Consider the following 13,930-nt stretch of genomic DNA (forward strand, 5'->3'; position numbering starts at 1 on the left):
CTTCATTTATTGTTTACAACGTAACGAAGTAGGAATTGCAGCAGGACCCAGAGCGCACGGAGCACAGAGCGGACAGCAGATAACGGAATTGCAGTTGTATTGCTTATAGATTATCAGAACATTTCAAAGGGGACACAGCCACATTGGATATTAATCTATGGATTAACTACATCATCGTTTTTATCGTTTTAATGCCATTGAAGACAAAAAGGAAGGTATGTCATTGTTAGCCTAGCGCATGTTTGTACCTAGCGTCACTTGTTTTGATGTATGTTTTTGTTGATAACGTCGCGAGTTTGTATCTTTCAGTGTTGAGGTGGGCACCGTTAGATTCTGTGTCTTTACGATCATAAACGATGTGTTGTATGTGCAGCTAGGATAAGTAATAAGGGAGCTAGGAGTGATTTTCGGTGAAGTAATAGGTTAGCATTTTTCGCTCGGGGCTAATTCAGAGGCTCACTGTTAGCATTGAGTGTTTTTTTGGGAACAAATAAATGAAAAAGATCAGTTAAATGACTTTTTTCCCGTTATATGGATATAAAATATTCATAGTTTGTTAAATATTAAGACTTAGGAGACGTTGTTTCCTGCAAATGACGCGTTTTCGGGTCCGTGGAGCCTAAGAGGATAACGGAGTATGTTTTATTATTTTATTTTTTCACAACAGTTGTATTTGGATGGAATGAATACCTATAGTGATAATTCAAAGTAATACAATTATTTTTACAGTGAAAAAGTTCAAATGGAACTGATGGTTCCCAAATTACCCAGAGGTGAGTATTTTTCTAAACCTCTCTAAAAAGGTCACATTTCACTTGTTTTGCATCAATCTTGATACAGGGTACTTATTATATGTTATAATTTGGATTCCTAAAGCTGTTAGTCTACTAACCCATCATTCAAGGGTAGTTTTCACTATAAGTAATGGGTTTTTTTTAGGCGGACATTAGAATTTACATGTTTTTACTATGTTCCATCTGACTTTACTTTAAAATAAAAACATCTATATTGATTCTTACACTTCTACATCCAACTCACAGGTGTAACCTTGCTTTGAGAGAAAATATTATTAATTTACCCCTTTTAGAAGTGATGATATAGTCTTTGTTGTGTTTGTGGCATTTTCGAGCCTGAAACCTGAAAAACAGGCTCAGGGCTTAAGAGGTTAAAAAAGCAGGTCTTGACTACGATGCTGACCTGCTTATCAAATTTAAAAGCGCTATTGAAGATCACTCCAAGGTTCTACCGGGGAGGCTGGAGGTTGGGGTCCAAAAAAGATGACCTCAGTCTTGCTTTCATTGAGGTTGTGGACATTTTGGCTCAGCCAGGATTTATTCTCTGTTAAACAGTCCATCAACGGCTATAATGAGTTGACATTTGAATTGAGAGGCAGATAGATCTGTACATCATCGGCTTACAATGGAAGGGGATGTAGATTGATGGCAGGTATCATCAGGGTGCAGGGCCGCTCGGACAAGGCGTGTCCCAGTGTGCCCCCCCTCGACGAGTCTGGCGGCCCATCTGCTTCCGCAGGTAGCTGGTTGGGCGGAGGGAAAGAAACCTCTGGCCCCGCTGCCGCGGGGACCGAGACACTATATTTTTGGATAAAATATTCGGGCTCGGGGCACTGATGGCGGCTGCGGCGAATAATCTTGGCGTGTTGTGTGTCTCCCTGATTACCCCTCAGACGGACACCCCCGCCCTCCCGCCTCAGGACGGGAGCGATTATCCGGACTGCTGCGTTGGTCAGATGAATAATCTGATCCATGGAGTGGCCGCCGCAGCGGGGCGGGTGATGTCCTTGGCTACACGTGGTAGGACTCACCGCCCTATCCGAGAAGAACCGAGAGGATCTCCTTGGAGCCCCCGTGTCCACGGAAGGGCTCTTCGGATCGATATTCATTTCATTTCAAACCTTTATTTATACAGATAAATCCCATTGAGATCATTGATCTCTTTTTCAAGGGAGACCTGCTCAAGTAGTTCCACATGAAACATAAAAACATAAACAGAACAACAAAAGGACATCATACAGCATCATTTACATAATTATCCACATAAGCAGGTACCAATAGCTTCCGATTGACTAGCATCCAACCGAGCTTTAAAAACATTTAGTGGCACCAGATTGTTCAGTTTCCATTTAATTTGCAGACTATTCCAAGACAGAGGAGCTGCGCATCTAAAAGCTGTCTTCCCTAAGACAGTCCTAGCAGTTGGCACATTTAATAAAACCACTGCATTCGATCTCAGGCAGTAGCCACTTACAATTCTCCGAGAGATCAGGGAGCAAATATAAGATGGAAGTTTCCCTAACATGGCTTTGTATATAAAAATGTACCAGTGACTGAGCCTCCGTACAGTTAGTGAAAGCAAACCAGCCCTTGCATACAGGGTACAGTGATGGGTTAATGCTTTACAGTTTATCACAAATCTTAGTGCACTGTGATACGCAGCATCTAACTTGACCAGGCAATTGGCAGGTGCATTCATATACATCAGATCCCCATAGTCCAGCACAGGTAAAAAGGTCACAGTGACTAGCCTTTTCCTGGCCTCAAGCGAGAAACAGGACTTGTTCCTGTAGAAGAAACCTAGACTAACCCTCAGTTTTTTTAGCAGGTTATTGACATGAAGTTTAAAAGTGAGACAATCATCAAGCCAGATACCAAGGTATTTGTAACAGGCAACAACTTCAAGTTTTGTTCCTTGCGTAGTTACAATATCTAAAACAGGCTCTGGTGTCTTTTTTGCTTTTGAAAAGAGCATTACCTTGGTTTTATCCACATTTAAAAGAAGCTTAAATTCAGAGAGCTGAGTCTGAATAGTGTTAAAAACAGCCTGTAATTTAACAACAGCCTCTTTAATGGAGGGACCTGCACAATACATCACAGTATCATCCGCATAAAAATGTAAAGTAGCTTCATCCACATTATCACCTACGCTCTTAATATATATGGAGAATAAAAGTGGTCCTAAAACAGAACCTTGTGGTACACCATTAGAGATGTTTAACCACTCAGAAGACAGTCCATCAAAATGAACACATTGGGACCTTTCAGAGAGGTAGTTCACAAACCACCCCACTGCAAGGCTGGATATGCCAATACTGAGTAGCCCCTGCTTTACGATGCGATGATCAACGGTGTCAAACGCTTTGGAAAGGTCAATAAACAGAGCTGCACAACTCTGCTTATTATCTAAAATACTAGTAATGTCATTTACCACTTTCATTGTGGCAGTGATGGTGCTGTGTTTCTTTCTGAATCCTGACTGATGTTTAGACAGGATATCATTTATAGATAAAAACTCCTTTACTTGTTCACTCACAAGTCGTTCGAGCACCTTAGCCAGAACTGACAATTTAGAGATTGGCCTATAGTTATTTAAAATAGTTGCCTCCCCTCCTTTCAGTAAAGGCAAGACATAAGCAGACTTCCATACTTTTGGAATTGCATTTGTGCTGAGGGAGAGGTTAAAAAGAGAAGTAAGAGGTGGAGCAATAAAATCTGCAGCTATCTTTAAAAAGAAAGGTTCTAAGTTGTCCGTGCCAGCCGGTTTCCTAGGATCTAACTTGGATAATGCTTCATGAACAATACCAATAGTTAAAGGAGTAAAACTGAAAGGGTTTTCCAGACCACATTGTTCAGAGTCAAGGATTGGAGCGTTCACAGAAGTAGAAGTACAGTCAGTGACAGAATCAAACATAGAGCCACAAGACACAAAATGCTTATTAAAGCAATTTAGCATAGTAGCCCTGTCTGATATAGTGCCAGATGCTGTGGTAAGGCACGGAGGTAGCTCATTTGGGATATCACCAGTGGAAATCGATTTCATGGCTTTCCAACATTTCCTAGGATTATTCAGGTTTTCTGTGGTAACCGACAAATAGTACTTTGATTTAGCACTTTTTATTTGAGATGTGAAGCTATTTCTTAGCTGCCTAAAACGTAGCCATTCTACCTCTGAGCCTGATTTCCTAGCCTTAGCCCAAGCATTATTTCTCATGAAGTAGACTGGACAGCTTAGCAGAAAACCAGGGATTGTTTCGTCCCTTCACTCTAAATTTACGCAGAGGTGCATGTCTATCTATAATTTTCATAAAACCAAGATAAAAATAAGACCATGCAGTTTCTACATCAGCACACAGATTGATTTTACCCCAATCAAAATCAAACAGATCATGTAAAAAACCCTGCTCCTAATTGTGGCTACAACACAGTGGTCACTCACATCATTAGCAAATACTCCCACAGATGAGTATTTATGTGGAACATTTGTTAAAATTAGATCAATTAAGGAGAATTTATTTGGGGACTTAATATTTGGGCGAGTAGGACTGTCTATAATCTGGGTAAAATTCAAAGAGGTACACAGGTTTTTAAAATCCTCTGACACAGAAGTTAACCAGTCCCAATTAAAATCACCAAGCAGCACTATTTCCTTGTAGGAAAGTTGTGATAACAGTTTTGCCAATGACGATAAAGAGTCCTTGACAGCCGAAGGGGCCCTGTAGCAGCCCACCACCATGACCTGTTGACCCTTTGTTACCTCAATATTCACGGCTAAAAATTCTAGCTGTTTACTAACATATTTGGAAACCATATTGGTTACACAAAACTTATTTTTCACATAAATGGCAACGCCACCACCTTTTTTAGCCCGGTCAGTACGATATACACTGTAACCATTTATGTAAATGTCAAAGGCCAAAATGGATTCAGGGCATGACATTAAGGATTTTGGGAGATGGCCCTGTGGGCCATCTAAGCTAATTTACAGATGGCCCTGAGTCCAATAGAGATGGCCCTAAAAATGCGCGCGGACGAAATGACTCACGAAAGGTTTGGGGGACCTGCAGGTCTTAGATGCTGTCTGGTGCATTCTCTAGAATTATAAGATGAACCACCACAATATTATATTGTACAATTTCAATTTTATTCTTAATTTCACTTCTTCTTGTTTGTGTTTGCTGATTTAACGACTCAATGGCCCTCTGTCTGTCGGAGGGCCACTGACTGGGGTTGAAGATGGAACATTTTGAAGGGAACTCCCTTTCTGGAGATCTTGGAATCTTTTCTCCAGGTGCTTGATGAGCACATCTGCAAACACATACAAAATGTCAAATTATAATCCCTGTCTCTGGACCACCATACAAAATCATTTATATCATAACAAATGTGAAATTATATTCCTGTCTCTGGACCACCATAAAAAAAATATCTATTAAAACATGTTATGCCCATATTTACTTATGAAGAAAATATTTACTTTTGAAGAAAAAATATTGAATATTTACTTTGAAGAAAATATTATTGGGCACATACCTATGACTTTGATTCTCTTTTTTCGGGGGGGGGGCTGCAGCTCAGTCTTTCTCTTCTTTCCAGGTTGTTCACCTTGCTTTGGTGGACTAAGAAACATTGTAATACACTCTGACTTTAAATTATTTGATCATTATGTATTCAGCATCAGAATCCGTAACAAACTGAAATTCCCGCGAAAATGTGGTTGCATTCGATTCATTGTCCGGGTAGTATTCAGTTGCGCCACTTATGTGACAGACAAGAATAGTCAACTCTAATGTCTAACACTTAATGTGGAGAAAGAGATGTCCTGTATGGGTTGATTGTGCGTTGATCTGTTGGTAATGCCTCAGAGTTCCGGTGGGCATGTAAACAAATGCATAATGCTGCGCTATACTTTGTGGCCTCACCCAGTTGCATAGCGACACTTATTGTGTAGGTGTCTTTTAATAAGCAGGTAGTCATATCATTAGCTAGAACTAGTTGGATCTGATCGATATGGACATAAACGCGAGTGAAGTCTAATCTGACGGGAGAGAGAGATCACCTGCTGCTGCTGCTGCTGACGAGTCGACACGCAGCTCTGCATAATCACATGCAGCGGTGAGCGGACAAAACACACACTTCAGGTTAGAATATCACACGTAGCTATTTTAATTACTTCTCAAACTACCTAAACTAGTTATAGATTTGTTTAGTTTTACTGTCGGGTCACTCATTACTGGATCCGCGAGCTGCATGATACTGGCATAATAGATTGCCCATCGGGCAAACAGCAGGTGAGGCTTCATTGCCCGAGCTAAATACTAGATGGCCCGGGGCCATCGGGCCATCCTTAATGTCGAGCCCTGGGATTTATCTAGCCACGTTTCTGATAAGACAATGACATCAGCATCGGTCGAACTCGCCCAAATACGGACAAAATCTAATTTAGGTAACAGACTACGCACATTTAAATGAATTAAACCTAGCCCAGATCTAGATATAAGATCAGCAGGAGTAGCTATTTGACTAATACTGCTAGGTGGACCTGGATTTGGCTGTACATTTCCTGATAGTAACAACAATAAAAATACCAAGCACCTTTTCCTCTTAATCAACACACATACATTGTCAGCTGTTCTAGAGTCACCAGCAAACTTCGCGAAAGTGAGATTAGATTTTAAAAAACAATTCTGAAGGACCATCGTGGCAGGCATGTGAGAAAGACAAACATTTTCCGAAATGAATGTCCACGACAGTGCAACCAGCAATTGTTTGTGCAACACCTCCGAAACTGTACAGGGGATGTCCACTGCGGGCGGCAGAACATACCCGAATCCAGTAGATTTTTCAGGACGACTAGCGATCTTCTCCTTGTCCAGCACAGCCAAGAAAAGGCACAGCAGAAACACGACACCCGCCATTCTCCCAGTCCAGCACAACAGTATCCACGCTGTTCCCGGAGCAAGGTGGAACCAGGCCTCAGCTACAGCAGCACAGCAGAGCAGAGCGGTTGGAACCAGGCCTCAGCTACAGCAGCACAGCAGAGCAGAGAAGGTGGAACCATGCCTCAGCTACAGCAGCACAGCAGAGCAGAGCAGGTGGAACCAGGCCTCAGCTACAGCAGCACAGCAGAGCAGAGCAGGTGGAACCAGGCCTCAGCTACAGCAGCACAGCAGAGCAGAGAAGGTGGAACCAGGCCTCAGCTACAGCAGCACAGCAGAGCAGAGCAGGTGGAACCAGGCCTCAGCTACAGCAGCACAACAGAGCAGAGAAGGTGGAACCAGGCCTCAGCCACAGCAGCACAACAGAGCAGAGCAGGTGGAACCAGGCCTCAGCTACAGCAGCACAGCAGAGCAGAGCAGGTGGAACCAGGCCTCAGCTACAGCAGCACAGCAGAGCAGAGCAGGTGGAACCAGGCCTCAGCTACAGCAGCACAGCATATCCTCGGTCACCCAACGCTTTAGCCGCCTAGAGGAGGAGAGGGTGCAGTTTAGCCGCATGCTACTGCGGCGCCCTCCACCTCTTCGGCCCACCTCATGGAACCGGCGTACCGGCACTCACCGGCGTCCCAGGCTCTGTTAATCTGTATCCAAGTCTGAGTGTCATTGGTTTCCACAATTCTAAACTCACACACAATGTTGACCGTACAAATTCCCCACTCGCTGCCCCGGTTGTAGCTCCTGTAAAGGAGGTAGCTAGTGGGCATGCACAGATGACTGATAAACCGCAGGAAGTGCTATCAGAGCACTATGCGGGTACAGGGGCATTATGGCCGGCGTATTACTGTCAGGGAACACACTACGCCTAGAGTAAAGACTCCGATTAATGCACTTTACCATAGTGGTAAAGGGGACATTATGGTGGAGCGCGCTCACAGCTGAGGGCTTGTCCCCTAACACAATGCGGATGGACAGGATGCTGAAACGGGGTTATTCACTCCAGTTTTGCAGCATCCCACCTCCATTCAAGGCATGCGAGAGGTAAAACTATCATCCCAGAAGGAGATGGGTTTCCTCTCAGCAGAGATTCAGGCCCTGGTGCAAAAACAGGCGGTGTCTGTTGTGCACCCTCAGCACAGAGAAAAGGGTCTTTACTCCATGTACTTCCTGATTCTCAGGAAGACAGGGGAATTCAGAAGTATTCTCGATCTTCACAGCCTGAATCGGCACATTGCCTGCAGAAAATTCTGCATGTTAACTATAAAACAGTTAATGGGGCTAGTGCAACCAGCCGATTGGTTTACTACCATCGACCTGAAAGTTGGTTTGGAGGGGACTGAGGGTCTTTCCTCAGCGAGGAGGACCAGGCCTGATGGAGGAGCCCATGCTGGGCATAGCTGATACCAACTGCACAGGCCTAGTCTGTCACTTTATTTGACTAAATGTGTTTACTTATAAATGTAATAGGTGTACACCTTCTGTCCATATGTGCTTTTTATTTAAAACATTTGATTAACTTTTGGTTCAAATTTCAATAAATTGTATTTGTATTTGCATTCCTTTTATCCATTATTCTTACTGAAAATGTTAGATTACACATTCACATCTGACTGAAGATTGGCCCCATTTATTTGTGATGTTGCAAACTCTGCGGTACAAGGCACAAGCAATGTGAAGCTCATAAAGTGAGGCAAATATAAATAATCAGCTGATGGAGTGTAGATGTGGAAATAGGTGCATTCGATCAGCTGACTGTTTTTACAATAAAAGTAGATTCTTAGTGTACTGGTCTTAAAATCTCATAACATCAGCTTTTAATGTTCCTCTTGGATGTTCTTCTTGACCCTCAGAGAAGGAGAACATGTTGTGTCTTTCAGGCATGTCCTTTCCTAACAAAAATGACAGGAAATATAAAACATATTATTGCAGAACAAGTGTGTTATTTATGAAAGCAGTGTGTTTGTGTGTTTAGGGGCTGTAGATATCATTATTTTGTAATTGTAATGTTTTTTTTTTATTTCAACAGTGAGCTACAAAGACAATCAGAGAATGAACAGTATGAAGTTCATCAACATTAAAATTAATGTTATTATCAAAATAATATTTAACTGTTATCAAAACGTAGTGCAACTGTAGAAGCTTGCTCTGTTGTCTCACTGAAAGAATAACTTTTACCACGTTTTTTACAGACAATATTGAGAGATAAATAGTAGCAGTTCTCACTATGTGTTAAATATCTTTGCCTTCAATACATTACATTAGAAAGCTGACAAAATCATAGTGCTTGTTAACATCTAAATGTAACTTTTTGCATGGAAAAAACCCTCAACTTAACTGATGTGTAGGTGATCTAGTATTTAGTATTGTTTAATGGAATGTATATCAGTGTATTAAAGTCAATACTTCATTCATTTAAACCAATATCTTTCTTGATTCTTTGTCCAGTATGAACAAAAGAGTCTTTATACCTGTGCTGAAGTTCACTGCTGTGAGGAGTCCAGTTCTGTCTCTCACTCTCTGGTCCAGCCTGCCTGCATCACCTGGACACTTTAAACAAACAGATAAAGTACCATGTGTACACACAATGTAACTGATTCTCTTCTGTTGAACATGTTGGATTGTGTATTGTCCGAGTCAGGGTCCTTTTTATTTTACTATAACTTTGGAAGTTGTGTTACCAATGCTTACTGTTTATTTGATACCCATTTGGTAATGCAATTAATAAAAACAACAAGGTTTGGGTTCGTTCTTCAGATGACTGTGACGTTAACGTGTAAGCTCAATAATGCTCCAGCTCAACCAACCATATTGTAATATCTAAGTAATCATCTTGAAATATGACATTAATAATTGTAATATACACATCTTATTGTGAGGTTGATTTCACATACACTACTTCGACGTTAGCTTGTCTACATACTTGAGCATAGCCAATTTAAATTAACCTTAGCGATGCATACAGTTCCTACGTACATTTTATGAACCTCAAACAGAAGCCGTTTGTTCAACAGTATTATCCCACTTAACGTCTATTTCGTTTTAACCTTTATATATACAGTCTATTATTTTAACTTGGAGGCTACGATTAGCATCGTTAGCACCGATGTAGCTACCACTCGCTGCACGCTAACCCAAGCCATTCATTACGTAGCTGATTAAAATCATTAACACATAAATAAAGCACTCGAATTTCACTTACCGCATTCATGCACCGTCTGTTTTAACCGCAGAGCGAGTCACAATAGTCCGATATATAAGCATGAAGAACAAACAACCACGGCCGGCTTCAAGTTGTGTTTCCTGGATGAGCTGAGCAGGCAGAGTCCCTGTAGCTTCACGGAGCTGCTAGCAGAGAGACAAGAAGCTAGCAACAGCAGTCACTTGACAGAGCCGTCACTCAATGTGACCACGCCCTAATGTATGCAAAAACGTTAAGACCTAATATAAATAAAAGGGTCGTGTTAGAAAACAATTCACTCACAGATCCATAATCATGAAGGTGGAATCTAACTATATCGATAATAAAAATGTATGGAGCCAGGGGTAGAAACATGTTTTTTTCTGCTGTAAAGTTGGGCATTTTAACATGGTCTATGGAAATTGCTCCTTTCTGCAGCCATCGCCTATCGGCCAATATATGAACTGCAGTGTGTGGCACTTCCGTATTGGCGTCCCGGCTATTCCCCAGAGTTTGCCCCTTGGTCTTTACGCAATGCTGTTGGCCTTGCTGTTTGATATATATTGTGCCGCAGGCCCGCAGCACATGACGGTGTGCCCTCCCATGGAAATCATATGCCCTACCTTTAGATTTGTTCTGGCGCCGGGTCTGGATGTTCTTCTGTTTGTTTCTCTAATTTTTAAGTAAAAGTAAAATAGATGGGTGGGGGGGATCACAGATCACAAGATGAGACGAGCACAGCCATGTTTCATAGGAACAATGTCTTTGTTGGGGCTAGCAGGCTCCTCAGGATCTAGACTTGGACAACCAGAGGTGAAAACTGATATTTGTCGGGCATGATGTTTATCAGCTGTGGCCCTGCAGAGTATTCTAGAACGCTGTCACTGCAGAGGCTGATGTTAAAGCAGGCTCACAGGATGTGATGTCAGAGGCACAAACCCAGCACAGCGATAGCTGTAAATGATGCCGACCCCCTTCTGCCTGTAGAAATTAATATGATTACTCTTGTTAAAAACTAAGCCTGAGTTAATTATACTCAGTTGTTTTCTTAAGCTGCTGCACTTTTTCTCTCCATATTTTTCTGTTTTATCAATCCTCATATCCCCTCTTGCTGTGTCATCACACCTGTCTGATTCCACCCAGCTGATTCTGGTTTTGATGTTTAAATCATTTATTTTCCTTTGAATGTTTGGAACCGGGTGAGAAAGAACAAACATCAGTGCAGTTTATTCACAGAGTGCACATCAAATACTAATTTGTGTGAATTTTCCCTCAGTGGGTTGTTTTGCCACTAAAAAAACAAAAGAATGCGCAGACTTCTGTTGGTGGCAACAGCAGCAGAGCCAGAAACATCTCTGCTTTACGAGCAGCTATATCTTCCCATTTAGCTGAAACTGTGACAATTTAAAGACTTCTTTTAACAGGAAGCCGTAAATATGGTTGATGCCGAGGTAAAGTCAGAGGTTTCTCGCTATAATAAGATTTGTTCCTGCGGATTTGCGGCTCTTACAATTCCTCCTCACAGGTTCTCTCGTCTGTTTGATCACCTAACACGAGATTACGCTATGGTTTGGGATTAGTTTCGGAGGGAGCGGCCTGGCATCCTAGGAGTGTCTTTCTGCACCCAAAGAGGCTTATAGGAGAAATATGTGCTGGCTAATAGCCTTATATTCTTCAGCCTTTTTTTAAGAGAGTATCTGATTTCTCCTTCCCCTCCCTCCCTAGGAAGTTTGTCACATAGCTGATTTGTCATATACACTGCAAATCCAGTTTTACGGTGTAATACATCTGAACATGCCGATAAAGCTTTGGCTTTAAGTCTGACTACACCACAGGAGAGGAGCTTTGCAACAACGCAGGCCTGTCAGATGAGTGGTGGGAGCATTGAGCAGGCAGAGCATCATGGGAAGTCACAGTCGAGTTACAGTAAGGATTCAACATCACATAAACTGCACCTGATCAAATTATACAGCAGGAAACACACAACCACATCTCAATATCTAACATGTAAAACAATATCAGTGGATTTACCAGACTTAATGTCAAGTATTGGCATTCATTATTTTATTAAAAGAATACACATTTCATCAAGTAGTACACTAATGTTTCAGGTTTATATTTAATTTTTTAATTGGAGTAATCAACCTTCGTAAAATGTTGAGAGACTTATACTTGAGTATTAACATATTTAGCTACTAAGTACTTCTACTCCATTTGGATTAGTGATGTGAAATATAAGCAAAAGTCTTAAATCAGACTTTAGTTCCACCTCGTGTACATTCACAAGCTACCCTGCAGTATACAAAGTCATTCAAACTAGCTGCACCTTTACCAGCTTTGAAAACACTTTAACAATCAATAATTATAAAACATATTACATTACATTACATGTCATTTGTTAGACGCTTTTATCCAAAGTGACTTACATACATTCAGTAATGTGGACCATCCCCACAGGAGCAACATATCATATATATGATTCTGAAATGGACCAACCTGCACAATGACTAATTTTACAGAGTATTCTTACACTCTGGTACTACTACACTGAACAAAAATATAAATGCAACCATTTTTCATGAGATGAACTCAAAGATCTAAAACATTTTCTATATACACAAAATAACCATTTCTCTCAAATATTGTTCACAAATCTGAATCTGTGATAGTGAGCACTTCTCTTTTGCCGAGATAATCCATCCCACCTCACAGGTGTGGCATATCAAGATGCTGATTAGACAGCATGATTATTGCACAGGTGTGCCTTAGGCTGGCCACAATAAAAGGCCACTCTAACATGTTCAGTTTTATCACACAGCACAATGCCACAGATGTTGTAAGTTTTGAGGGAGCGTGCAATTGTCATGCTGACAGCAGGAATGTCCACCAGAGCTGTTGCCCGTGAATTGAATGTTCATTTCTCTACCATAAGCCGTCTCCAAAAGCGTTTCAGAGAATTTGGCAGTACATCCAACCGGCCTCACAACCGCAGACCACGTGTAACCACACCAGCCCAGGACCTCCATCATGTTCACCTCCAAGATCGTCTGAGACCCACTCGGACAGCTGCTGCAACAATCGGTTTGCATAACCAAAGAATTTCTGCACAAACTGTCAGAAACCGTCTCAGGGAAGCTCATCTGCATGCTCGTCGTCCTCATCGGGGTCTCGACCTGACTCCGGTTCGTCGTCGTAACCGACTTGAGTGGGCAAATGCTCACATTCGATGGCGTCTGGCACGTTGGAGAGGTGTTCTCTTCACGGATGAATCCCGGTTTTCACTGTTCAGGGCAGATCGCAGACAGCGTGTGTGGCGTCGTGTGGGTGAGCGGTTTTCTGATGTCAATGTTGTGAATCGAGTGGCCCATGGTAGTGGTGGGGTTATGGTATGGGCAGGCGTATGTTATGGACGACGAACACAGGCCACTCGATTCACAACATTACCCTAACTCTACCCCTCACACCAGATACGGACTGGTTTTCGGACCCCCCCAATAAAGCAAAAATGCACGTTTCAGAGTGGCCTTTTATTGTGGCCAGCCTAAGGCACACCTGTGCAATAATCATGCTGTCTAATAAGCATCTTGATATGCCACACCTGTGAGGTGGGATGGATTATCTCGGCAAAGGAGAAGTGCTCACTCTCACACGGGGTCAGTGAGCCCAGGGTTTAGGTTGTAATCTTGACAGGCATCATGGTTCCAAACCATTGTCACTGTGACGACAAAGCACACATTCACTGCTCCTGTTCTCTTACTGACCATTTTTCAGAATGAAAAAACTGTAAATTGTTATTTTTTACATTTCTGTTGAGTAGAAAATACATAAATTGATCATTTTCTCTTGCTACTGTCAGTCTTAAACTAAGCTAACTGTATCTGTGTCTTGAGGGAAAACATAAGATTGGTGTTGATCTTCTCATCTCAGTCTGCAAAGAGAGCAAACAAGTATATTTTCCAAAATATTCAACTATTCCTCCAGAGATTTAGCATTGCACATTCAAAACAGCGTATGGGTCATGA

Source organism: Pseudochaenichthys georgianus, chromosome 10, assembly GCF_902827115.2.
Source record: "Pseudochaenichthys georgianus chromosome 10, fPseGeo1.2, whole genome shotgun sequence".
In the NCBI taxonomy this organism is placed as follows: Eukaryota; Metazoa; Chordata; class Actinopteri; order Perciformes; family Channichthyidae; genus Pseudochaenichthys; species Pseudochaenichthys georgianus.